Genomic DNA, 26458 nt, shown 5'->3' with positions numbered 1-26458 from the left:
GGGTAAAATTTGGAAACTCACTTGAAGCACTTTTTCATTAACAAATAAAATAAACAAAAATTGTGCTATTATGGAAAATATGTATTTTACTGGGACTTTGACTATTTTATACCTGAGGGTAAGTTGAGCTAGAGAAAACTTAACAGTGAAAATGCTCGGAGACATTTATAAAGAGAAATAGAATGAAATTAGGTAAATATGCAAAAAAAGAATTACTGGAACTGGAATATTGTCATGATTAAGAAATCTAATTATTAGTCCCACCTTACAGATGGGGAAAATGATGCTTTATGTTTTTGCATAGTCTGTAAATTTAGGGTGAATTAACAAATTCTTGCTTTGTAATAATGTTTATTTATTTATTTATTTTTTGCCTATAAAACACCAGCAAGTGAATTGTGCTCTATCATGGGTTTATTATGTTTATCTATGCCTGAGGAAAGTCTTAACTATCACACTTGTTCTGCTACTCAAAAACCACCTTTAATCACCTGGCAGATATGTCAGGTGCAAAGGAAATGTGAAGTTCTGAGCAGCTCATTAGATGGCTCCAAGATAGGATTGGTTATGGTTAATTCCCAAGATCCCTTCATATGTCACTATAAAGAGCTTGTTGCAATATAGCTCTTATGAACTGGAAGGTTGTCTTATCTTAGAAAATTTTAATATTTCATCTTGTCCTTTAATGTGCCTGCCAAGGTATTTAAAGAGTTGAGTAAAATATTATTTGTATTAGGATGATGAAAAATGTTTTAACTGCTTTAAACCATTGGAAGTAGATTCAGGAAGACAAGATTAATAAAGAAGCCCGAGGATGCTGCTCCATGGTATTGTCAAGGTTGGAATCGGACATGGTGACATTCCAAAATGTAACGGTTGACAGCTGAGTGTAATTAGCTGCCTCGTGTAGCCCAAGCCTCCCAAGACTCATCAGCCAGTGGCACTAATGGAGGTCACGTCCTCACCAATAGATCATCTCTCGCCCTCACCTCTGACAGAGGACCTCTTACTCTTGCAAAGTCTTCCCAAAGTGTGTTTGAGTGCTTCTGGGGGTTTCATACATGTATTTTTTTTTTTTGAGACATACATGTATTCTTGAACGATCTTTCCCCTCATAGCTTTGCCATGTCTCCCTTCTCCTCCATGTCAAAGCCTGCAGAAGAGGTGTGGGCAGGAGGGGGAGAGTGTCCCCTTCTGGTGTGTGTGTTATGCTCTGTGAGCTGTGCTGGGATGCAGGGCTGCTTGGGCTCTCTGTGCTTTATAGAGGCTGCAGGGAAACAGCTCTTTTGTGGTCCTTGCAGCCCTCTCTCTCTTCCTGGGATGCAATCCACAAAGATGGACGTGGGATAGTCTGTAGGGCAAACACCGCTGTACTCACAATGGCTGCTCTCCTCTGATGCTGAGGTCTGGTTACTTGGCCAAGTGGGATGTTTCTGCTGTCTTGGTTCCTTCAGGGGATTTTCTGTGGTTAGGCTCTCTGTTCTGCGCAGGCAGAGGCCATAGCTGTCTTGTTCAACTCTGTCTCACCGCAGAGTAGGCACAAAATAAATGCTTGTTACCTCTCAGCTTCAGGTTCTTAAATCTTTCAACAGATAGATTTCTTTTGGGGCTGGCCCCACAAGTTTGCTGGAGTTGCCTAAATTGTATCTTAGGCTCAACCGGGACCCTTGTTTACATTTAAAGTGAGTCATGGTATATCTTATTATAGTTACTGGAGGCTAAACTGGTTTATTCCTAGAGAGCTTGGAAATTTAGAGCTCATATTATCATTTCAATTCATGTTTCTCCTGATTCCCATCAATTTTTTTTTTTGTTTAAATATAGACTAATGTGGGGATTTTAACATTTTAATCATGAGGTAATTGTCCCATCTCTTGCCACTAACAAACCACATGACCCTGGGCTAGGGTTGCCAGGGTAAACCCAGGACACCCAGTTAAATATCTCAACTCGCAGTAACTGATGAATACTTTTTAGTATAAGTTTGTCCCATGCATTTTGCAATAGAGCAGAGTGTCAGAGTTATACTAAAAGATTAGCTGTTGTTCAGCTGAAATTCAAATTTACCTGGTTGTCCTGTTCTTTTTCTTTTTTTTTTTCGGAGAAACTATTTCTCTTTTTTGTGTTTCTGCTTCTTTATCTATAACATGGAATATCAACTCTGTGCACCTCATTAATCCAAGGCTTAAATGATATCAAGTACATTAATGTTCTTTCATAAGTAAGAATTTGCAATAACAATGTGAGACACTGTTAGTTATTCAATACATGTTTGTTGGGTATTTACCGTTTGCTCTGGCTGGTGTTAGGAGACATTTGCTGTAGTAAATTAAAACAGATAGAAGACGGGCTGTGCTTTTAAGGAGCTTTCTAGATAGCTAAGAAGACAAGCTCCATGGCCCTGTACCCACTACAGAAGATCAGCAAAGGCGGTGCAAGGTAGCAAGGACTGCAGTGTGACGCTAGTTGAGGCTCATCAGGCAGTGCTCCGGGAGGATGCTAAGAACTGAGTCCTGAGTCGGACCCGAAGGGCTCAGTGGATCCTGGACTCCTTGCTGGCAGTCCTCCTCAGTCCTGTGCTCCCCTCTGCAGAATGCCAGAAACGGAGGAAGCATCACGGAATCCAGAAACAAAACTTTAAAACAAGGAGGAAATTTTGTTTCTGGAGCATAACTTCAGATCCTTGTTCTAAGTTCCAAAGTGAGTTAATTTGTTCTCATTTTAAATTTTAACTTTAGCCTAAATAATACCTTGGAAAACAAGCTAACACAATGTTCTTTTTTTTTTGAGACAGAGTCTCACTTTGTTGTCCAGGCTAGAGTGAGTGCCGTGGCGTCAGCCTAGCTCACAGCAACCTCAAACTCCTGGGCTCAAGCAATCTTCCTGCCTCAGCCTCCTGAGTAGCTGGGACTACAGGCATGTGCCACCATGCCCGGCTAATTTTTTCTATATATATTAGTTGGCCAATTAATTTCTTTGTATTTATAGTAGAGACGGGGTCTCACTCTTGCTCAGGCTGGTTTTGAACTCCTGACCTCTAGCAATCCGCCTGCCTTGGCCTCACAGAGTGCTAGGATTACAGGTGTGAGCCACCGCACCCGACTTCAATGTTCTTTATGATGGAGAAAAGTCTCTAGTCTCTCATATGATCCAACTCTTAAGTACATATTCAAAATGGAAGATTATGCTGTTTTTTAATTCATTCATTCATTCTTCACTTAACAAACAAGTATTGAGCACCTGCTATGTGCCAAGCAGTGTGCTAGGTATGCAGGGTATTTAAAGATAAAAAAGAGACAATCTCATTGAGGAGCTCACCTCCCATGCTTCTATAGATGGACCTTGAGATCTTGAGATCTTAGTAGGACAGCTAAGCTTTGAGTGTGCACTTGACCAGGGAGTCCTTTCTCCTCTGGGAAGAATATCTTTTTCCAGTGAATTTAATGTTTGGGTTGCACGATCTAGATCAGCTGACCAACTCTGGTCTTCAAGAAAGTGACTGGTGTTGTAGGTGGATTACTGTCATTTTTGAAAACAAAACAAAACAAAGTCTAGTGTGGAAGACAGGCATGCAATCAACGAATATGGTTATTGAGGAATGGCTGGGGGCTGTGCGGATGCTGTAGAAGCAGAGGAGAGAAAGTCTGGGAAGGATTTCTCGTTGGCTTCTTAGAGTAAGCTGCTCTGGGTCTTAAAAGAGCTGGGGGCTCACCAGGGCATGAACATGGGAGAACATTCTTGGCACGATGAACATCTTGTGCCTTCAAGTAGCATTTCTCACCTTCTGCCTGATGGCTTTCTGCCTTCCTTCCACAGTTCCCCTACCAGACTGTGGGCTCCTCCGGGCCTGAGAGGGCTGTGTCTTAATTTCTTTTGCATTCTCGTCATCTAGGATAGTGTCATTCAAATTGCAATTTTTGTTCAGTGGACTAGAGTGGCATCGATAACGTTTTCAAACAGAATTCGTAATGGTGAGATGGTGCGTGCAGAACGTGACTTACTCATTATTAACAGGCAGTGTGAAGTCGAAGACTTTGGTTCAAGCCTTGGCTTGCCACTCACTGGGGTGTCCTATCTTGAGCAGAATACCCTCCCAAAACATATCCTTAGGAGAAAAATAATCTCTATTTCATATGTTGTTTTGAAGTCTGAGTGAAACAATGTGTACACTGTGACTGGCACAATTGTGGGCATCTTATTCCATATGGATTCCTTGTGCTCACCTGCAACACGCTCCTTAAACTGATTTGGAACTTCGTTGTTACATTTGTTGGAAGAAAAACTTAAGGACTGGAAATATAGCCCACTAGAGAATAAAAATTCTGCTGTTGTGAATCATAACTATGTTTACAGCTTCTTACACATTGTTACGTATCCACATATTGCAAATAGATCATGTCTAGATGATTCTTCTGTGGGGGGATGCTTCGGTTGGCAGATGGTTATGCACGAATCCCAGATGTGCTCTAGTGAGGCCGCATCTGGAAATAAGGAGGATATTTGTAGGATACCAGGGGCATTTGAAATGCTAAATTTAAAAAAATACCGAATATATATTTTGATGCGGAATCATCACAGATAAATAATAACTTGTGAAGAGTGTTTAAGAAAATAATTTTGGGGAAAGAAATTAGATATTCTTTCCATGAATCTCTGAATCAGGAAGAGCTGGTCATTGGTTTAGGGGCGTGGGTGGGGATTAGTGATGTCTCAGGACAACAAAGTCCCTCAGCAGCGGAGCCTGAGAGTCTCTGGTGTGTTAGATTAAGCAGTTTTCGGTGCACGCTGGCTTCTAAATCGTGTTAAACATTTCGAAACTGGTATCTTTCCAAATATAGACACAGCCCTGAGGAAGGTGGGGGGGCATTTTTGGGAATAGCCAATTCCTGGAAGAATAACTGAAGGCTTCGCTGAAACATTTGGATAATATTAAAGGATACGCAAGGCCCCATCCCCCTTGCCTAGCAACCCAATTCAATGGCACGTTTGAGAGGGGAACAATCAATTCCATGTCAAGGCTCTCAGTCTTCTGTGTCCGCCAATTGCCCGCTGCCTGCCGGGGATCCCGAGAGGAAGCTGCCTTTGATGGGCAGTTGCTTCTCACTGTCTGTCCTGGTTCAGCAGTATCGGGGAGTAAACCTTCGATTTGGTGAGAGGACGGAGGAGGGTTTTCCTGTCCTCCCCCTTATGTTGCCTCCCATGAGGACAATGCACAGGACAGACGGTTTATGTGGCCTCATCTGTGTGAGAGTTAACGTCACTGGGGAACACTCCCTGAGGAAGGGGCAGGAGTGGGAGGTAGGAGCTGTGGGACAAAGAAAGCCTGTTCTGGAGAATATCCCAGCATAACTCCCAGCCTCTCCAGCTGCATCTCCTGGCACGTCCTCTCTTCCCCAACACACCCTATGCTCCAGCCGCCCTGAGCTGGTAATGACGGTACCATGACCCCACGAGGATTTTATAGAGCTGCAGAATGGAAATAGGCTCCAAATACATTTTACCTTGGCATATGATATTCCTTTTGCTTGGAATATCCCTCACCCCATTATCTGCTGGAAAGCTCCTATTCATCCTTCAAAACCCTCAGCAAATGTCACCTCTTCTGTAAAGTTTTCTTCAGCATTCAAAGGCAGTTAGTCAATTCTTTGGGCTCTACCAGCACATTTCCTATCTCATTGCTAGCACTTATCACATCACCTTGTAATTTATCTGCATAATGTATCTGCTTCCCTGGGGTATACATTGCTAGTTGCTTATTAAAAACCTTTCTCCAACCCTTCCTTCTTACTGGTAGAATATTGATGTTGTTCAGGTATCCAGTTTCGAGGAAGGCTGGACCTTCTGCTCAGCTCCTGGGTGGTGAATCTTGATTAGCCTAAAGCTAATCCTGGCAATTTTTGTCTGCCTGCCAGTAACTGATTTTAGGTTGAGAGTGTGATGATGCAGTTCTGGCTGATGAAGGGAAGTTGGCTGTGGTGGAGCTTCTCAAGCTTGATCGTGCATATGGAGCACCTGGGAATGTGGTAGCAGATTCTGTAGGTCTGGGGTGGGCCTGAGTGAGGCTCTGTATGTTTCCCCTGGGGAGGAAGCTCCAGATGCCGCCACTGTGAGCACCACACACTGAGCAAGCGAGGGGATTTCTAGGCTAAATTCCCTTCCTTTTAAAAAGAAAAATGAGAGAAGACTTTCATGTCTCTGAAGTCAGCTCTGTGAATTGGGCTGCCTGGAGCCACTGAGCATCCTGTGACCACTGAGGAAGCAGCCAGCACGCTGGGGTGGCCGAATGGAAGGTTGGAGAAAGCCCGAGCCAAGAGCTGATGCTGTTGGATTGTTGAATTAAGCAACCCTGGAACTGCCAATCCTCAGTACCTTTTACTGTGTCAGATGATTAATTTCCTTATTGTTTAAACCATTTCTATGTGAGTCTTTTGTTACTTACAGCCCAAAGCATCCAAACTGACTTAGTCCCTTCTGAGACCATAAACTCAGGTGACCGGTGTTGCTAATCTTGGTATTCCCAGCACCAAGTATCAAACCTGGTACATTGTAGATGCTTTGTGCATATTTACTGAATGAATGAAGGCATGATGGATTCATGAAGTCACGGACATTGTCATTAGTAGCTTGATTGACAGGCCCTGATTTAATAGGACAAGTCCTGAGATTTATATGCCTGGATTTGAGGACTGTTGAACATTTAATCTCACTTCTGCAACATATTCCATGTGACATTTGGGTGACACTAATTAGCTTAAGTCATACAAAATGTGAAATGTTCTTTGTGTTTCGTCTCCCAGAAAGCCCAACACCTGCTTCAGGTGGGTTTAGGTTCATGCTTTTCAAACTGTGGGTTGTGACCCATTGGTGGGTTGTGAAATTAATTTGGTGGGTTGCAACCGGCATTTTTAAAAAATAGACTAGACCAGAAGAGAAAGCACCAAACCGCAACCTGTTTACTATGGATAAGGCATTGTTTTTATGAAATGCTTATTTCACTTAGGTATTTGTATATATCTACTGGATCATGATGTAAAATGTATTTCTTACTCTGGGTTATGGTCATAAATATTAGAAAATAACCAACCTGGACCAAAGGGCCAGTGTGTCCCTCCGAGGAGCTGTCAAGTGCACCACAGTCCCATGGGGGCTCAGAGCCAGCTCCTCTTCCCCGCCCCTGTTCCTTCCCAATCTGGTCTCCAAGCCCCCACCTGAGTGGCCCAGCCAAGGAACTGTTTCTTTTTCCAATTTTCCTGACTGGCTGAGGAAACAGTACTTTGGTGCTCTTCATTCACTCTTCAATCAACTATTTCCTGTGTTTGGAACTGTGGCTTCCAAGAGGCTCTCTGAGTCCCCGTGAGTGGATGGGCCTCTTGCTTGCTGGCTGGGTCCAGGCCAGACCACGCAGGTCACAGCCAGGAACCGTTTGACCTCTGGGTCAGGCTGTCTGTGCTCTGCCCCAGCAGGGACCTGGGCCAGAGTCAGCATTAGGGCTTTAAGAGGCCTTCATTGGTTAGTGGCCTGGAGATTTGGACCAGTTCTTGCTTCACCTGCTTGTGGGAGTGCTGAGGATGAGGCACATTTAATGACAGGACTTTGGTCCTGAGTCTGAGGCATCATTCTGTAGACTTGGGGAGACACAACAGCCCTGCAAGGCCACTCTAGGGAGAGGATGTAGAAACAACAGCTCCCCACCTCTTTGCCTCCCTGTGTATCCTCGGCCCTACATATGATCCTGTCTCTACTGGATCTGCAAATGTGAGCGATCAATCGTCAGAGGTGCTGGAGAGAGACATCGTTATCTTCCATTCTTCTCTCTGCCTACCAACCACGTTTCAGCCAAAGCCAACCCTCTGCAAGTTCCCTCCTCTGGGCATTTTCCTAGGCTGCGTCCTTTATCTGAAATTGCTTCCCCCACTCAGTCTCTGCGTGTGGAAATCCTGTCTTTGTGCCAAGGGAGAGCTCCCACACCACCACTTTTTGAAGACTTCTCAAATCTTCCTTGTTGGATTTAGTCGCACTTCCCTTGGAATCATCCAGGGTTTTGTTTGTGCCTTTCTTTGAGCACATACTGCATCCTGCTCCATACCATAGTAATTTGGGTTCTCGTCCAGTCTCCTCTGTGTGACTCTGAGCTCTTTGCAACTGCATTTTTTCATCTTTATTTAGGCAACTGCTGGGCATGAAGCAGCTGCTACGCACATTGTAGGACTGATGTGTTGTATTTTTATGGTTAAAAATGGCCAATGACATATACAGTTAATTAATTTTTGACAAAGATGCCAAGACCATTTAGTGGGGGAAAGGACAGTGTTTTTAGCAAACGGTGTTGGGAAAATGGATAGCCACACGCAAAAGAATGAAGTTGGATCCTTACCTAATACCATATTAAAAAAATAACTCAAAGTGGATCAAAGACCTAAATATGAGTGCTGACACTGTAAAACTCTGAGAAGAAAATACAGGAGAAAATCTTCATGACACTGGATGATAATTTTTGGAAGTGACACCAAAGGCACAGGCAAAAATACATAAATAAATAAATTGGACTTCATCAAAATTAAAAACTGTGTATATCAAAGGACACTACCAAGAGAGTAGAAAGACAACTCACAGAATGGGAGAAAATATTTGCAAATTATATATCTGATAAGGGATCAATATCCAGGATATATAAGGAACCCCTACAACTCAACAACAAAAATAAAAACAATCCAATTCAAAAATGGGCAAAGGACTTGAATAGACATTTCGCCAAAGAAGACACACAAATGGCCAAGAAGTGGATGAAAATACGTTCAACATCACTAATCATTAGGGGAATTCAAATCAAAACCTCGAGCTACCACCTCATACCCATTAGGATGGCTAGTATAAAAAACAAACAAACCAGAAATAAGTGTTGGTGAGGATGAAGAGAAATTGGAACCCTTGTGTACTGTTGTTGGGAATGTAAATTGGTACAGCTACTATGGACGACAGTATACAGGTTCTTTGAAAAATTAAAAACATAATTATAATGTGATTCAGTAATTCCACTTTGGGTAAATGAACAGAATTGAAAGCAGGGTCTCAAAGAAATCTTTGTACATTTATGTTTGTAGCAGCATTATTCACACTCGTCAAAAGGGGCGTCGACCAAAGAAATAAATCAAACTTTTAAAGAAGTAAAGTTAACTTTATTTAGAAGTCTTACTCTGGGTGATAGACCGAGGTCTATAGCCCTGGAGCAGTTATATCAGACTGCTGGGGCACAGTATTTTAGCCTACTGTTTACATTCTGGTGGTGGGGGTTTCGTGTGTGTGTGTAAAACCACATCAAACATGCTCAGAAGTTAAAGGGGACTAAAGTAGAATCACATCAATGTTTGAGTGTAAGAGTATATCTGGTTATAGATCAGAGAAGTATAGTTATAACTCTGTCAGACGCCATCTTAGGTGTGGGAAAAGGCAAGGAATAGGATAATTTATCTTTCAAGGAATATAGTGACGTCAGGGGCCATGTGCTCTATCCTGTTTTGCCTTCAAATATCTTTCTGGAGAACTGCACGTCATCACAGAGCCAGGGGCTTTGTGAAATTACGTTGGCAAGTGGCAATGAGCAAATATAGCCTTTGATGTTTGTTATTTTGTCTCCTGGGGGAAGCAACCCAAGTGTCCATGAACAGATGAATGGATAAACAAATGTGGTATGCATATGCAATGGAATATTATTCAGTCTTAAAAAAGATTAAAATTCTAATACATGCCACAACATGATGAACCTAGAAACATTATGCTAAGTGAAATAAGCTAGACACAAAAGGACAAATGTTATATAAGTCACTTACATGAGTTACTTACAACGGGCAAATTCATAGAGACAGAAAGTAGAATAGATGTTACCTGGGCTGGCAGTGGGCAATGGGGAGTGACCATTTAATGGGTACAGAATTTCCTTTGGGGATGATAAAGAACTTCTAGAAATAGTGGTGACAGTTGTGCAACAATGTGAATGCACTTCATGCCGCTGAACTGTACTCTTAAAAATGGTTAAAATGGTAAATCTATGTTATGCACATTTTACCACAATAAAATAAAATTGAAAGGTCAGTGAGTTGCTAGCCTGGATTAGTAGAAATGATGATCTCCAGACTCCTGCGTAGAGAAAAGGGATGGGGGCATTTCTAAGGCTCAGGATGCTCAGGGACCGTGAGGTGCCTGAAAACACGCCCACTTCTGTCTCTGCCGCGACCTCCCACTTCTCGGCTGAGACAGGGAGTTTGCTCGGACCTCCCAGGGGTCGCAGTGTGGGGAGTGACCATGGTCCCATAACAGCCGTTCGCAGCTCTGACATGTTGCTGTAGAAGGAGGCTGGGACGGCCCGTGAGAGCAAGAGCACGAAGTCCCACGAGCTGTAAGGCGCAGTCCGCGGGTCGGCAGGCCGAGGTGAGGGGCGCGTGGGCTCTTGGCGGTATCCGCGCTGACATGGCATCAGGACAGGAGCTTCCCGTCGGTTTTCTGTGCCCCGGGAAGACCAGCCTGCTGGGTGTGCCCCGGGGAAGGCTGAAGTGCCCGGCTCTCAGAGAGAGCATCCCAGCGTGGACAGCATCTAAGCCAGGGACACTTCTCCAGCAAAGACCTGGCTCTGGATCCCAGCCCCTGAGTCAGGTGAAGGAGTCACAGTCTTGAAAAAACACATGTGTTTCCCTTTGAAAGAGGAAATTCTCTCAGTTTAGCCCACATAAAATAAATGAGTTGCCATTGTGATTGTTTTAATCTACAGCTTTTGGTTGAGCAATGGTTTCTGCATCGCTTTCACCTAGTTCCTTTATTAACTTGGAGTCCTCTCCTGGCCCCTGCCCTGGGCATGATGCCACTTCCCAGCTCACGCAGACTAGACTCCCTTCTCTTGCTAAGGCCCTTCCCAGACCTCAAAGCCCCTCTTCACCTGGTTGTGCCCACTGTGATTGCTACGCACCGTGGTGTCTGCCCCATCCCGTGGGAACTAGAGATTTAGTCTAGGCCCCCTTGTGCCTGATCCTGGGGGTGGGCTCCAGGAGGCTGTATTTTTAAAAAAACAGCTTTATCAAGATAAAAGTCACATGGGAGGAGTATTTTTAACGGCTCATCATCTCTGGTGATTCTGATGAGCAGTCAGGGTTGGGGACCATTGGCCTCAGGAAGACGTCAGCCAGACCAGGCGCTCATGCAGGGAAATGGAGGGAACAAGTCCAACAAGAGAATCCCACTCTTGTTCAGTTTGCATTTTCATCAGGTATAGGATAGTCCAGTCTACCAGGTGATACACAAGATCATTTGAGATGCTGAAACGTGCTGTGGGTACAGCAGGGTCATGTGCGACAGAGTGATGGGGCGGGTGTTTTAGCTGGGATCCAGGAGGACTCTCTGAGCAGGTGGAGAGCTGAGTGGGGAGAGAGGATGGGGAAGAGGGCTCCAGGCAGGGGGGTATCAAATGCTAAGGCCCTAGGGGAGGGGGAGCCTGGCAGTTCAGGGACTGAGCACGGGCTGGGTGGCTGGGGAGTGGGTGGGAGTGTGGAGGCAGGGTAAATGAAAGCAGAGGCATCGGGCTGGCCTTCAGGTCCAGGTCCAGGTCGCAGCAAGACAGAATTTTGCAATAACTGTCATCATCACTTCAAGCAAGAGAGTGACATGATCTTCTCTATAAAGATCATGTGGCTGCCATGTGAAGGACAAACTAGGTGCATGTGGAGCCAAGGGGCTTGTCTTAGTTTGTGCTGCTATAAAGGAATGCCTGGGCTGGGTGGTTTATAAAGAAAAGAGGTTTATTTGGCTCACGGTCCTGCAGGCTGTACCAGAAGCATGGCGCCAGCATCTGCACCTGGTGAGGGCCTCAGGCTGCTTCCACTCATGGTAGATGGGGAAGTGCAGTTGGAGTGTGCAGAGATCACATGGCGAGAGAGGAGGCGGGAGAGAGGGGAGTTGCCAGGCTCTTTTGAATTAAAAACCAGCTCTACTGGGAAATAATAGCATGAGAACTCACTCGCCCCCCCAGGGAGTGAGGGATCCACCCCCATGACCCAAACCCTTGCCCCATTAGGCCCCACCTCCAGCACTGGGGATCCAATATTAACATGAGGTTTAGAGGAGTCCACCGTTCTACTTTCTGTCTCTATGAATTTGACTTCTCTGGACACCACACATCAGTGGAATTGTGCAGCGTTTATCTTTTTGTGGCTGGTTTATTTCACTTAGCACTGTGTCCTCAAGGTTCATCCATATTGTAGCATGAAAGGATTTCCTTCCTTTATAAAGCTGAATATATTTCTTAGACTTTTAATGTATGTTTTATATTCTGTTCACCCCCACTCCCAGTTTCAAATGCACAGCCGTACCACTTATTTCTCTTTATCTCAAGGATTTTTACAGGACTAAAAGAAGAACAAGTTGAAGATAATTGCTTTTGCATTTTTTGGAAATCTAAGCCATTGAGGATGTAACTCAAGGTTGGTGGGGCTGAGGAATAGGCAGTCAGAAAAGGAGAGAAGATTCCTCCAGGACAGGAGGGGGCCAAGATCAGAGGGTGGAGGAGAGGTGTGGACAGCAGAGGAAATGGCTGGTGGATGCTTGAGGCCCATGGGTTCCATGACTCAGCAAAGAGTCTGTGTCTTACCTGTGGGATGAAAGGTGAGGGCTTCAGGGGACCACATGAGCTGGGACCAGAGAATGCCAGCAGTAGTGACCACAGATTGGAGGCAAAAGACCCTTTCTCTGTTTCACAGTCACCTCCTAAACCTCCTGGATTCTAGGGCAATAATGACTGATATTGAACTTTCTTCCAATCCATTGGGATGGGGCCTCAGTTCAGCATTAAGTTGCTCTAAATAGAGCACTATTTCTCCTGCACCTGAGTTTGGGGCATGAATTTCATTCCCACTATGCTCTGTGGTGTCCTTCTATGGCATTGTAATTAACTTCCATGCATCATAGCATGGGGGTTTATAGAACAGTAGGATAATAGATGTGAAAACACTTTGAAAGGTTATAAACGCCAAATAAATGGAAGGGGAGAAATAACAATGCCCTGCTCAAAATGAAAATCACTATCCCATTAACCCAGAAAGCGCCAATAAACCTGAGACCTGGCAAAACTAGAGCGAGTAACCCTTTTTTTTTTTTTTTTTTTTTTTCCAACTAAGACAACAGACGTACGAGTAACCCTTTTTAATAGTGTATGATCAGCAGTATTAGCTTGAATGTGTGTTATATCTATTGTCATCAGAAGTTCAAGGAGAATAGGAGCTAGTGTGAGCCCAGGTAAATAGATCACCAATTTTGTGTTATGATTTATATCAAACAGAAAGGAAGTGAGGGAAGAAAAGAGGAAGGATTGCTTTCTCACCCTCCTTCCTGAAATTCTACCTTGCATCCTCATAAAGTCAACACTCCTGGGAATAGCAGGTTAGGGTAAGAATAAGCTATTATTGGTCATTTGTATTGAATGTATTTAACTTGTCTCTTTCCTAGGACCTGAGCAGATTTGCTAGAAAGTGAAGTAAACCTTGTGAGCAGCCAGAGAAATCTCCTTGCTAGAGAAAAGCACCTTCCCCCCTCCCCAAATAATTTAGAGTGATGGAATAAACTTGAGTGACTCTGTAATTTGGCCCCAGGCATTCCAATCAGTACCAGACCAATCCACCTTTGATGCAGATGGTAATTTGATAATTTCTACAAGAAATGGTTCAGATTCTTGCCCTACACTCCAGAGGTCAGGCTTCAATCTCAATACAGTTTAATCTTTAGAGGATCATTTGGTTTTTGCCGTGAGGCATTCTTTAGGTGGGCAGCCAGGCTCTCTCGAATACTGGCAATCCTGCACGTAGCAGCGCCCAATCTAAACAGAAAAAAAAAGTCCAGAGGAAACATTAATCAGGTGCGCGTCATACAGATGAGAACATTGAGAGGGGCAGCAGGGTATCGTAGGAAAAGCATCTGTCTGCTGTTTGTTGGATCACCAAGCCCAGGAGGATGGGTTGCCTAGCAACTCGCAGTCACTTCAGACCAGTGCTAGGCAACAAGATGCAATCTGTCAGCCCCATCCAATCGGTGTTTTTCTTCTAGTTTTTAGAAGACATGTAGGTATTTCAGCAGCATCTAATTATCTTGATTTCATTCACTTCACTGCCTGCATCAGGTATCCAGTCTCCCCCCTTCCCTCCCTCCCTCTGATGTGCAAATGCTCTTCTCACATAGGAGGGAAGCTGAACCTTGGAGAAAAATTTCGTCCATTTCAGGGATCAGGAAAATGAAAATGTATCGCTTCGGTTACATTGGGCGTTTCCCACTTTTCATTAAGCCAGCTCTCTGCGGTCATTTTCAAGGCTTTTTACAGACATACGAATCGTTAGAGGCACAAAGAGAAATTAACTGATGAATGCCCAGGAAGCCAGGAGCCATATGTCTGTATGAGAGCAGCCATTCTAGCCTGCTTGCTGCCCGGCTGGGAGGAGAGCTGGGTATGGCTCCTCTGGTCCCTGCAGTAGAGCAGTCAATGGTGTCTATTGAGCTTTCTATGTGCCCATCCTTTTTTTGCTTTTTGAATTCTCACAATAACCCCATTATTATTTCCACTTCAGGTTCAGGAAGCCCAGGTCTCTAAGACACCTAACTCTAAGACACCAGCTCCTTAGTGGCTCTAAGTGTCACTCGCTGCCTCCCGAAAGGCGTGTGAGACGTGGTCTCTGCTTACTCTAATCTAGTTGGGAAACCTGTCATGACTTTGAATTATTACTTTATTTAATCCGTGACAATGTGGAATTTAGAGGGATTCAGGAACGAGGAAGTGGGTAGCTGGCTTCCTGCAGGGGATGAGCCTGGAAAAGGATTTAAAGAACTGAGGAGATGATGCCATACTCACCTGAATCTTCTTCCAGGAAAGCCACTGAAAAGCTCTGGCATTTTTGGGGGGTTCTGCAGGCCAGCCTTTAATTTTCAGATGGCAGTGCAAAACTTGGAAGCAAAGGCAAACCCAGCCTGTACTCTGCCCTCCCAGTTTGGTTGAACTTCAGACTCATAGTTTCACAAGCCCTGGTGTGCTTGGGTGTGCAGGCACCCACCTCTGCATGCAGGTCTTGGCTGCTGAGCAAACACCCACCCATCCAGAAACTGGGTTGGCAGTGAGATAAATATTAATCCTTTCTGGCATTGCAGAGCCCATTTCCTCAAGTAGGAGCCAGAAAACAAACAGGGCAAATTAAGTGGCCCAGAGAAAAGAAAGGGGGGAAAATAATCAAGTGGCTTGGTTCAAGGTCAAAGACAATAAGGTGAAAACTTAGCAGCATCTGTGCTACCTCTTCATAGTCCTTTAAAGTTCATTGCTTTTGGAAAAGAGTTTTATGATATTTGAATGCTCTAATGCCTGGGCACCATCCCAGGGTCACACACACACACACACACACACACACACACACACACACACAGCTTTGTTAAGCTATTGATTCTCAGATCAGCAGTAAAGGGTGTTAGGTAGGGCAATGATTCTTAATGTTAATGTACATATAAATTATCATACCAAAAAGCAGATTCTTAGCCAGGTGCGGTGGCTCACGCCTGTAATCCTAGCACTTTGGGACTCTAAACGGGGAGGATTCCTTGAGGTCAGGAGTTTGCCTCAGCAAAAGTGAGACCCCCATCTCTACTAAAAATAGAAAAAATTAGCTGGGCATGGTGGCACGTGCCTGTAGTCCCAGCTACTTGGGAGGCTGAGGCAGGAGGGTTGCTGTGAGCTAGGCTAACACCATGGCACTCTAGCCTGGGTGACAGAGTGACACTCTGTCTCAAAAAAAAAAAATACAAAAAACAGATTCTTGTGTGGGGTGAGGCTCAAGATTCTGTTTTGCTAAGAAGCTCTCAGGTAGTACTGATGCTGCTGTCCAGGAACTATATGTACACAAACACACACTTATATGCACATACATACATATATATTCATATATATGTGCCCATAAATATATATAATTTTAGAGATGGTCTTGCTACATGGCCCAGGCTAGAGTGCAGTGGCCATGCACAGGTGTGATCATGGCCTCAAATTTCTGGCCTCAAGCAATCCTCCTGCTTCAGCCTCCTGAGTAGCTGGGACTACAGGTATGCAATACTGTGTCTGGCCAGAAACCATATTTTGAGTAGCAAGGCTGTAGGGGATTCCTGATTGGAGTCAGAAATTGGGCTAGAGGACCCCATAGATCTTTTTGATCTTTAAGATGTTATTTTTGATTAGAGTGTTGTTTAAACTCAAACCATTAAAGGTAGCAAAAATTGGCAGATTCACTGAATCTCGGCATTGGAGATCACTTTCTTTGTTCTCTGGAACACTCCCTGCTCATGTAACCTATTCTTTTTTTCCCAGCAGCAGTGAGGTTTGAAGTGATGCTTGACATCATGGTATAGAATCTCTTGCAATCCTTGGCACAGCCCTTTGAAGTTGCTATTGTTACTGTTGTTTTTATTTTTTATTTTTTTTCTTTCATGATTAGGGTATCCTTAGAGTTACTGTTGTTTTTAAAGCGAGGAAATTGGTAGGAATGGCCATGAAGGATGAGCATGAGCTGAAGAGAAGTAAACAATGATTAAAAGCAATGTCTGCTGGGCTGCTCGAGGGATCTTTATTACATTTTATCTAACAGCCTCATTAATGGCCTAGAAGAGGTAGACACGAACAGAACTTTAATTAAATTCATGGCAGTTATTAAATTGGAAGTGATTGTGAACATAGGGAAGGCAGAAAGGCAACCTCAGAGTATGTGATGAGTAGAAGATAAAATAAAATCCAGCATTAACAGGTGAAGAGAAATGCTGTCTACAAATGACTTGCACAGAAATAATACGGGTTTCAGAGACCAGTTACTGTGTGCCAAGCACTATCCTGGGTGCTTTGGGGATGTCAACTTATTTGTTCTTTCCAATAACATGGGGGGAGTAGGCGCTGTTGTAATTCTAACTTTGTAGGTAAGAGGCCAAGGTGGGGAGAGGTGAAGTGGATTGCACCAGGTACATAGGTAACCAGTGGTCTAGAAATTAAAACATAATAAATCCCTTTGAGTCTTTGTCTTATATTTATTTTCCTCTAGAGCTACAAAAGAGTAGTAAAATCATGCTTTTAAAATGTTTCCGGTTATTTAATTTAATAGAAATGTGCATTTGTTGTGCATTAGCCTAAGGATAGCCTATTTCAAGAAATGCTTTCCAAAAAGAGTTGTTCACAGTATCCATTTCATGACTGCCATGGATTTGAGCGTCCAGCCATCCCAGTTTGAAAGGGCCTCTGCTGGTCAGGAAGCACTCTCTGTGGGGGTCAGGGTCTGATTTGCCGGTTTACTCTTCCTCCTTCCCCCCACAGCTTCTAGAAGAGTGCCCAGTGCACAGTAGACATTCAAGAAAGAATTAGCAAATGCATTTCAATTAGCCCACATTGATTTAGCATCAACAGCTTTAATTTGGGATTCAGAAGGCATTAGGTAGTGGTTTTAATGGTAGAGACAGAGGCTGTGGTTGTTGAATGATGACACATTTCTGCTCCCTGTACTTAGAGGCTTGAGCTGTGGCCCCACTGCCATTTCTCATGTGTAGCCGGAGCTGGGAATTTATCAAGGTTTCCTTGTCCATAAAGAGGGATGGTGGTTGTGCCCTCTCTTGCCTCCACAGATGGGGAGAATCAAATGAGAGGAGGGTTGAGAAAGCGTGCTGTCAACTACAAGCCACGATACTGATGTTTGTTGTTATTATCATACAGTTAGAACCTCACCCTGTGCTTATCAAACTTGCTGTCATCCCCAGGCCAATGTTTGGAAAACAATGAAGCTAGTTTAACTACTCAATTAAACTCATTGTAACACTAACCTAGTCCAAGATAATGTGGCTCATCGTTTAAGAGCAGATGGCAACAGACTACATTTCCTTTCTAGGGTGAACTTCAGAATCTTTGGGGACTGGGCCCAGGAATGTTGTTATTAAAAATGCCTCCATACGATTGGGATGTTCCTCCATGTTTGAGAATAATGGCAAGCCAAAGAGAAACGTTTCTTCCCAAGGGGATAGTAGGAAGGCACAGACTCAGAGAACAAGTGGCCAGAAGGTAAGTGAGTGGCCAAAGGTTGGGAAAAACTGGGCAACCTTGACTTTTGGCAGTAAAGAGGTCACAGTTTCAAAGTCAAGGTCAGAGACTACTTTGCATGGGGTTACAAGGGCTGCCACTGCCCAGCTGAGGGTGGAGTGTTCAGTGCCTGTACCAGGAGAGGAAACAGAGTCAGTACTTGCTAGTTGTGGAAACTGAAGATCATCTGGCAAACAGAGGAGATGTTTCTAGGGTCAGCTTCAAACCACTGACTAAGCGCCTCCTTACTTAGAGTTGCATTAGTTCCCCTTTTCTTTGTACCCTCGGGCCCGTCCGTTTCTCCCCGCCTAGCAGGGGGTGTGAATTGCAGTCACTCATCATTGTACAGTTATGGGTTGAGCACCTGCCCTTTGCCAGGCCCTACGCGAAGGCCTGGGAACATAACAGAGCAAGGCAGACAGGGCCCCGCCCTCTCAGAGCTCACGATGAAGTGGGGGAGACAGACATGAATGAAATCATGAAATAAATGCACATGTAATTTAAAAAAACCTCTCAAACTCTGTACATGCCATGAAGGAATGTCTGGGCTACAGTTTACAGGAGCAAGGAGGGTGTCGGTGAGGGTGTTTGTGAGGGAGGGGTGTTTGCGCTGGTGCCCACGGGCAGAGGAAGCCGCCTCGGTGAGGGGAGTGGAGGACAGAGTGTCCCAGAGTGCTCAGGGACGGGCGGGGCTTGCAGGGCCTTGTAAGCTGTGCCCTGGGTCAGGGCCTCTGTCCTAAGGGCAATGGGAGACCCTGGAAGTATTTAAGGAAGGGCGGCAGTGGTGCTGGGGGTGGAAGACGGGGGCGGGCTGTATTAGTCTGCTAGCGCTGCCATAACAAAGTACCGCAGGCTGGGTGGCGTAAACATCAGAAATTTATGTGGATGCTGGAAATCCAAGATCAAGGTGTTGGCCGGTGTGGGTTCTCCCGAGGCCTCTGTCCTTGGCTCGCAGATGGCTGTCTTCTCTCTGTGTGGCCCTCTGTCTGTGTCGTCCCTCTGTGCACTTACCCCTGGTGTCTTTCTCTGTTTATGAGGACACTTGTCAGACCGGATTAGGGCACACCCTATTGCCCCCGTTTTAACTTAGTCACCCCTTTAAAGGCCCTCTTTTCAAATATAGTCACATTCTTAGGTACTTGACGTCAACATATGAATTTTAGGGGGGACATGTGACAGCCCATAACAGGGGTGTAAGCAGATTTATGTTTGAAAAGCCTCTTCACACTGCAGGGTGGAGAGTGGACGGAAGGGACAGGACAGAAGCAGAGCCCCGGGCTCCTGCCATGGTCACCTCAGATCACGCGATGCACTGTGGTACGTAGCTGCCCATCCAGGCAGGTTTCAGCCCTTTGTTCTGTTTCCTTTTATGATTTTATTGCACCTACATGGAGAACGCTGTAATGCTATGAAAATGTAAACACTGCTTTACAAGCTATATGTATAAGAATAGTCAAGTGAGACATTAGAAAATTTTGCACTGGAATAGTCTTTCCAAATTTGCATTTTCAAACAAACAAAAACAAACAAACAAATAACAAAACAATCACCTAAAGGCTACAGAGAATCATTTTTGTGACTTCATTATGAAAACACCAGATAAGACAATTTTATTTCATTGCTTTTTTTTTGGCTGAAATACCACTTGAAATATTTCTTGGTAAAATCTCTAATGAAATAAGAAAAACAAAACAAAAAAACCCCCCAAAATTATAAAAGAACATGTATTATCTGTTCTTTAAAATATGCTTCTCTGATTTGTCAGCATGCTTTAGAGCATGAAAGATGAGAGAAAATTATATTATTTAGTTATTGAAAGTTCATTTTATTTTTCTAGTACTTGATAATACAAGAAAAACTAGAACAGCAAGTCATAGCAAATCATCTACCAATTCACACCATCATCATCATCATCATCATCACCCAATCAACATAGAGGACTGCTTTATAAAGGATTAAAAGCTGGTGGGATTGAAGAACCATATTCAGAAAATAAGCTGTGGCCTAGAAGGGGAGAAGTGAATGATTCAGAATGTATTTTGCACCCGCCGTGCACGAATGTTTCTCCAAGATTGCTGGCGGGCCACCTGCATCAGAATCACCCGGGAAACATGTTACAAATGCAAGTCCTTGGGCTTTCCTCCAGGCCAGATCCAAATACCTGGGCAAGTGGCCCAGGAATCAGCAGCTATAACCCATCACAAACCACTGCAGGTGATTTTTAAATCCAGCAAAGTTTGAGGACTACCGTCGTGGACAAACATATTCCGTGCTATGTGAGGTGGGGGAAGAGGGGAGGTCAGTCCAAGTGTCTGCCCTGAAGGATCTGTTATAGATTGGCTTAGGAAGCCTCTATGGAACTATGAAACCGTAGGAAACACCCCACAGCAGGGAATGGCTCGGCTTTAAGAGGTTACTGCTGTCAGTCAGCCCAATCCTTTCGTTTTACAAGAGAGCACCTGACACGAAGGCCGACTAACCCAGGTCGCCCACTTAGGTGGAGGGCTGGGGTTTGAACCCAGGTCTCTAGTGCAGCATTTGGTCCACTCTGTGGTAACACATAAACCACTGCCCTGAGGCCGGGCGCAGTGGCTCACGCCTGTCGTCCTAGCTTTCTGGGAGGCCGAGGCGGGTGGATAGCTGCTGCTTCAGGGGTTCGACACCAGCCTGAACACTGCCTGAGCACAGTCAGACCCCGTCTCTAAATCTAAAAAAAAAAAAAAAAAGTAAAAAAAAAAGGCAAAAAAAAAAAAAAACAAAAAAAAAAAAAACAAAAAAAACCACTGCCCTGGCATTACCTGGAATCCATTCAGACGCACAGTGCATGGTCCTTACGAAGGGGGCCGGAGCAGCTGTCTACCAAAGATGCTTGACTTTGTTTTTTAAGACGACACAATATCTTCACTATTTTCCAAGTTTGAAGTAAACAAAATCATGCAAGTGTTCTGCAAAGCACGGGCTTGGGAAAAGCTCACCATCTGTGCTAGTTGTTGACTAGAACATCAACTGGGGGGGAAAAAAAGGTCACTGAGGTTGTACATGTGGCCTGTCGAGCCTCACTGATTCCTGGAATTCTGAAGTAGTCTCCTGCAATTAATTTTTAACTTATCTAGGTATGTTTGTTAAAATAAAATTTTCATCTTGCTGAGGAAAAGATGAAGGGCTAGATTATTTTGTCTCAAAAAGTTGTCAGAGTTTAATATCATCAAGAATGCAAAGTGTTTTACATAAATTAGAACCAGAGAAGAAATGATTATGCTACTTCCTGAGGGATTTAGGCTCTAAAAGAAGGAAACTCTTCCAGATGCTAAGAGTTGTGAAACTTTAGAAACTGCTGGCAAGAGGAAACGGCTGCCATCTCCTCATCCAATGGATTTTTGAGGACAAATGAGCTTCCATCTCTCTTGGGTTTTCTCATCCACGGCCATGGCTTCAACCATCCCCCATGTTCTAAAGTCCTGCAGATCCTAGTCCTCAGCCCCTGCCATGACGGTGATCCTCCTCTTGCCTGCTGGTCCCTTGGCACAAGGAGCCCACGGTGCCTGGGTGGCAGATGCAGCTGCGAGCTTGGGGCCATGCCGTGTGCACCAGCAGAAGCATCCTCCTTTGCGGGCCAGAACCTGCCCCCCTACGGGACTCAGAACTGCAGAGACTGGAGGCAGAGCTTCCCCCAAGGAGTGTTCTTTCCAGCTGCCTTGTAGACACCTCCACCCAGATAGCCCCCCACATCTCAGACTCGAACTGTACAAACTCAAGCTTATCTTTCCTCCAAATGCCTTTTTCTTCGTTTAATGAGACCAGCTGGCTTAAAGGCATTGTGCCTCCACTACCACGCCCAAACTAGTCGCTCCTGAATCTTCTTTGACAGCTTCCTCTCTTATCACATCTTTTTCATTAATGAACCCTCTTAAACTTACAGAATAAATAGTTTTTGGAGAAAGTGTCCAGGTGGTGCTAGTTACAGGCTTCTGGAGTCAGCGTGCAGACTCACAGGGGCCGAATGCCACCTTTAGTCCCCTGGGTTAGGCTGGCTCAGCTCCCAGCTTCCCCCCGCCCTGCAGGGCTGGGATACAGGCTGTAGGTTGGGTTCCCCCATGGAAGCAGATTCTGAGATGGAGATTAGTTGCGGGAAGTAGCTTAGGGTCCACTGTTAGGATGGATGTCCGCAGTGGAAGGGAAGGAAGCAGGATGGGGAAGAGGGAGGCGAGGGGCAGTGATGAAGGCATGGCAAGGTCTCAGCCAACCCACGGGAGCACTGATGTTGGGATGGCCCTTCAGGGCTGCCCCCGTGTTGACCTTGGCTTCCCTGGGAAGGGGTCATGATCTTGGGAGAGGTAGCTTTCTTCAGCCAGTCATTCTTGAAGATGGTGACAACTATTATTGGATAAGCTTCCTAGCAGCTGGGTGAATAAATCCTTCTGTCCTCAGGCAGGGATCCTTGTGGACAGCCTCCATGACGGTCCACAACTTGCCCCTCTTGGAACCTTTCCCATCATGTGGGTCCTGGGACAATAGGTCTTTGGGGACTCTGGTGCACCTCTTTTCCTGGAGAAAACTTAAAAGAGGGAGGTTAGTGGGGCAAACCCCAGTCCCCACTGCTGCTGTTGGGCTGTTGGCTGCAATTGCCTCATGGCCTCGCTGTTTGTCACTCTAGACTGCCCCCTGCCTCAGCTGGCACCTCTGCCACCCTCTTAGGCTTTCCTGGTGGGGAGACCAGACCCTCAACCCCGAGGGATGCAAATGCTTGTTTGCATTCACCTCTAAAACCATGCATGTGCACCTGTCCAGTTACTGTCCAGCTGGCCAGCATTGGAGATGCCCACGTGGCTCACCTGTAGCCAAATATATTTCTTCTTGTCCCTGTTTGTAACAGCAACTTGACCTCCTCCTGAGGATCAAGGTCTATTGATCACTGTCAGAACAGTGATCTTCTTGCTTGCTGGTCCCTTGGCATAAGGAGCCAAAGTGTCTGGGTGGCAGAGATAGCTGAAAGTTCAGTGGGACTCTTGCTGTGCCCATTAGCAGACGCGACCTCCATGACAGCCAGAAAGCATTAACCTATGGAGCTCAGAGGTGCAGGGGCCAGAGGCAAAACTTCCCCACAAGATGATAAGCTGGGCCCTTCCTGCTCCCACCCCTTGGTTCCTGGACCCACGTATGTTTCCTCCTGGGGACAAGGCACTAAAGACTGCTCATTGGTTTAGCGTGTCAGCTGTGTCCTGCGGGGTGCACCGGCCGCATCCATGCAGAGCATTGCATCCTAACAGACAATGCTGTCCCTCTGTCTGGCCAGCAGGTCTGGGTGGTATGGAGAAGCCAGCAGGCCCCATGGTCATGGGGCTGCTACTCCAACCCCTTTGCTGTGAAGTGGAGCTCTCGGTGCCACCCGGGGTGCAATGTTATGCGGGATGAGAGGATGGGAACCAAACACTCTCAAGTCTTTAGGCAGTAGTGCTGGCTGGGGCTCTGCAAGAAAGAAAGGCAAACCTACCTCAGAACATTGCCAATTCCGCCAAAATGAATTGCTGTCACTTCCAACACACAGGAGGTCATTTATGAACATTTTGCCACCAGGGGCTGGTTGGTTTCCTTGAGGAGAGGTGCCCTATGGGGGCCCAGTGCTGCCTGGTGTTGCTGGGGGGGCTTCATTCACATGGGCAGCAGCCAGGTGAGCTTGGGTGGGAGGGAGGCCATGCTGTGGGGCCCACGTGGGACCACCATCCCTGTCCCTTTCATGTGACTATCGGGTCAGCACAATAAATACTTGAAACTTCCCTCAGTTTGAATTTCAAATACAGTAAATATTTATAAATACAACCCACACAATTAAAAACTCTTGAGGTCCACAATAATTTGTGTGCAGGTAAAGGGTTCCTGAGGCTAAAACGTTTGAGAAGCGCTATCCTAGACCCGTCACCGTGGTTCCGGTGTTTTGTGTCCCTCCCCGACCCACGGGCTGGGGATTGGGGAATTGCCACTCTGTAGACTATGAATGGGGACAAGTGGCTAAAAGAAAACCTAGGAGCTATTGTCAGCAGACGGGGGATACTTACTGGCCAAACACCAAACAAAGAAACCACAGAATCAAACCATGGGTGTCTGCCACACTCAGGATCTTGGTTTCATTGTCTTTTGAACCCTCAGGGACTGGCATCCTAAAGAACAAACACCGTTCAGTGGCTAAAGGAATGAGTGAATGAGTGAATGAATGAATGAATGAACAAAGGCTCAGGAATGACCCAGACTTCTAACCCCATGCTTTTGTACCTCTCCCATGGGATAATATTCTGAAGTCTGTGTGTGTACATTAAACAGGTAGGTGATTACGACTAGAGAGGTGGCATTTCTGAGGCGCCCACAGCCACAGGGGCAGTAAGGGGGCCAGGCCAGGGCCTTACTAGGGACCTAGGACAAGCTGGACGGTGGGGGAGCAGCAGGAGCAGCTTGTGCCCCACCCTCCAACCCCTGCCCTGGACAGGCACAGGGGCGACTAACCTGCTGGTGGGGGAGGCCGGGAGACTCGGTGCAGCTCTAAAGAGGAGGCCCACGCAGTGCCTAGCTAAGAGACATGGTTGAATACAGTATTTAAAAATGACACGGCAAGTCTGAGGGGCAGTGAGCTACGGGTCTGCACGTTTAGGAGCAGTTGCCTTTTGGAAGTGATCAGGTATGCTGTCTGTGCATCTGAATGTAAGAGATACCCATTTAAGGATGAATTGAGAGACTCAGAAAAGAGCGCAACAAATAGAGCCCTGCAGAACGGGGTGGATGTCAAACAGCTACAGGGGCAAGGTGGGCGTGGGCTCTGGGCGGGGAGGGAGACAGAAATGCTGTTAACAAATAATTGCACTGTGGGTGCCCAGGGCACAGAGACTGCTGGAGGGAGTCAGAGCGTTTTGCTGGGTGAAGAAAGTCGAAATGAGACGGCTGCTCTCATTGCAGACACGGTGCTATGTGCTCCTGCGCTCCCCAGCTCGGTGCTGCGGCTGCTACTCAGGGCAAGCCCGGCAGGACGTGTGCGCATGTTTTCCTTCCTTTTGTGAGAGATGGTTCGGTGGCTTCTGGGTTTCCAAATGCCCAGAATTGAAGTGTGTGAAATCGGGTGTTGCTAGCAAATTTACTGAAGCTCAAGAAGGTGTTGTAAAAATTCTAGTAGGGACCTCGCTGCCCAATAGGGAGGGACCAACCCCTCTGAATTGCAAGGAAGGCTCTGTTACAGCTGAACGCAGGAGGGCACAGGACAGGGACGTCTCTGGGGCTGTGCCCTGATGGAGTATGCTGTCTGCCTTCTGGGGAGGCCTGGAGCTTGGTAACCGGAATGTACAGCGAGATGAAGATGAGATTTCTCACCTTGATCTGTCCTCGAAGAACAAGCATTCACCAGCTGAGGTGGTAGGAAAAAGATACAGACACACAGGTTCATACAGTGAAAGCTATCTGCGAGCCGAGATCTCGATTAGAAGGGTGACTGCTTGGAGGACAAGATCTTCAAGTTGGAATTTAGACTAGAGATATTTATATTCTCAAGTTGTCAGTCAAAAGACAAAAAGGGGCTTTTTCTTTAGAAGGATGAGTGGACAACTTTTTATATGTGGGTGTACGTATGTATATTTTTACAAGGTAATAAAAATTCACAATCTGTAGCACAAATGTTTGGAGGAGGAGAAGATAGAAGCCAATGGAATAGAATTATTCCATTCACGTGAATGGAATAGAATTACGTGAGTGTGAGGCCGATGGCAGGGAGGCACAGCAACAGGACAACAGGACAAGGGAGGACTCAGCGGCTCAATAAAAAAATAAAAGTAGGCTGTGAGGCATGCACTCGTTAGCAGCGCTGGGGTGGAAGGGGCACCAGTGTGTGGGGAGGGAGAAGGGTAAAGAAATCCAAATAGGGCCATGGCCAGACATGCGGAAATGAATGAGCAGGAATTGACGACAGAGACAATACTCAACGTGGCCAAGGGGCCTCCTCTGGACTGCTTAGTGTTCTGCGATTTCACTTTGATCCATCCTCATTAATGCTTGTGATGGTCGTCTCAGAACACAGTTATTTACAGTCACTGAGAAGCAAAGAGAGCTGTCAGGGCCGCTGTGGGTTGGTGCCTTACTCTATTTGTAGCATTTTCAAACAAATACTTATTCCACCATTAACATCTGTCTAAGGGAGCGTAGACAGAGGGAAGAAGATGACTAGAGATACAAGGCAGGACGTGGTAGATGCCAAACAAGAGGTCTCAGGGATGGATTCTGAGGGATTCAGGGGTGGGAGGAGAACTTTGTGGGCAACGCAAGGATCCAAATGCACAGGCTTCCAGATGCAGAAGGAAGCTGTGCAAAAAGATATCC

Source organism: Microcebus murinus, chromosome 13 (genome assembly GCF_040939455.1).
Source record: "Microcebus murinus isolate Inina chromosome 13, M.murinus_Inina_mat1.0, whole genome shotgun sequence".
Lineage (NCBI taxonomy): Eukaryota > Metazoa > Chordata > Mammalia > Primates > Cheirogaleidae > Microcebus > Microcebus murinus.
Note: the sequence above shows the minus strand (reverse complement) of the source record.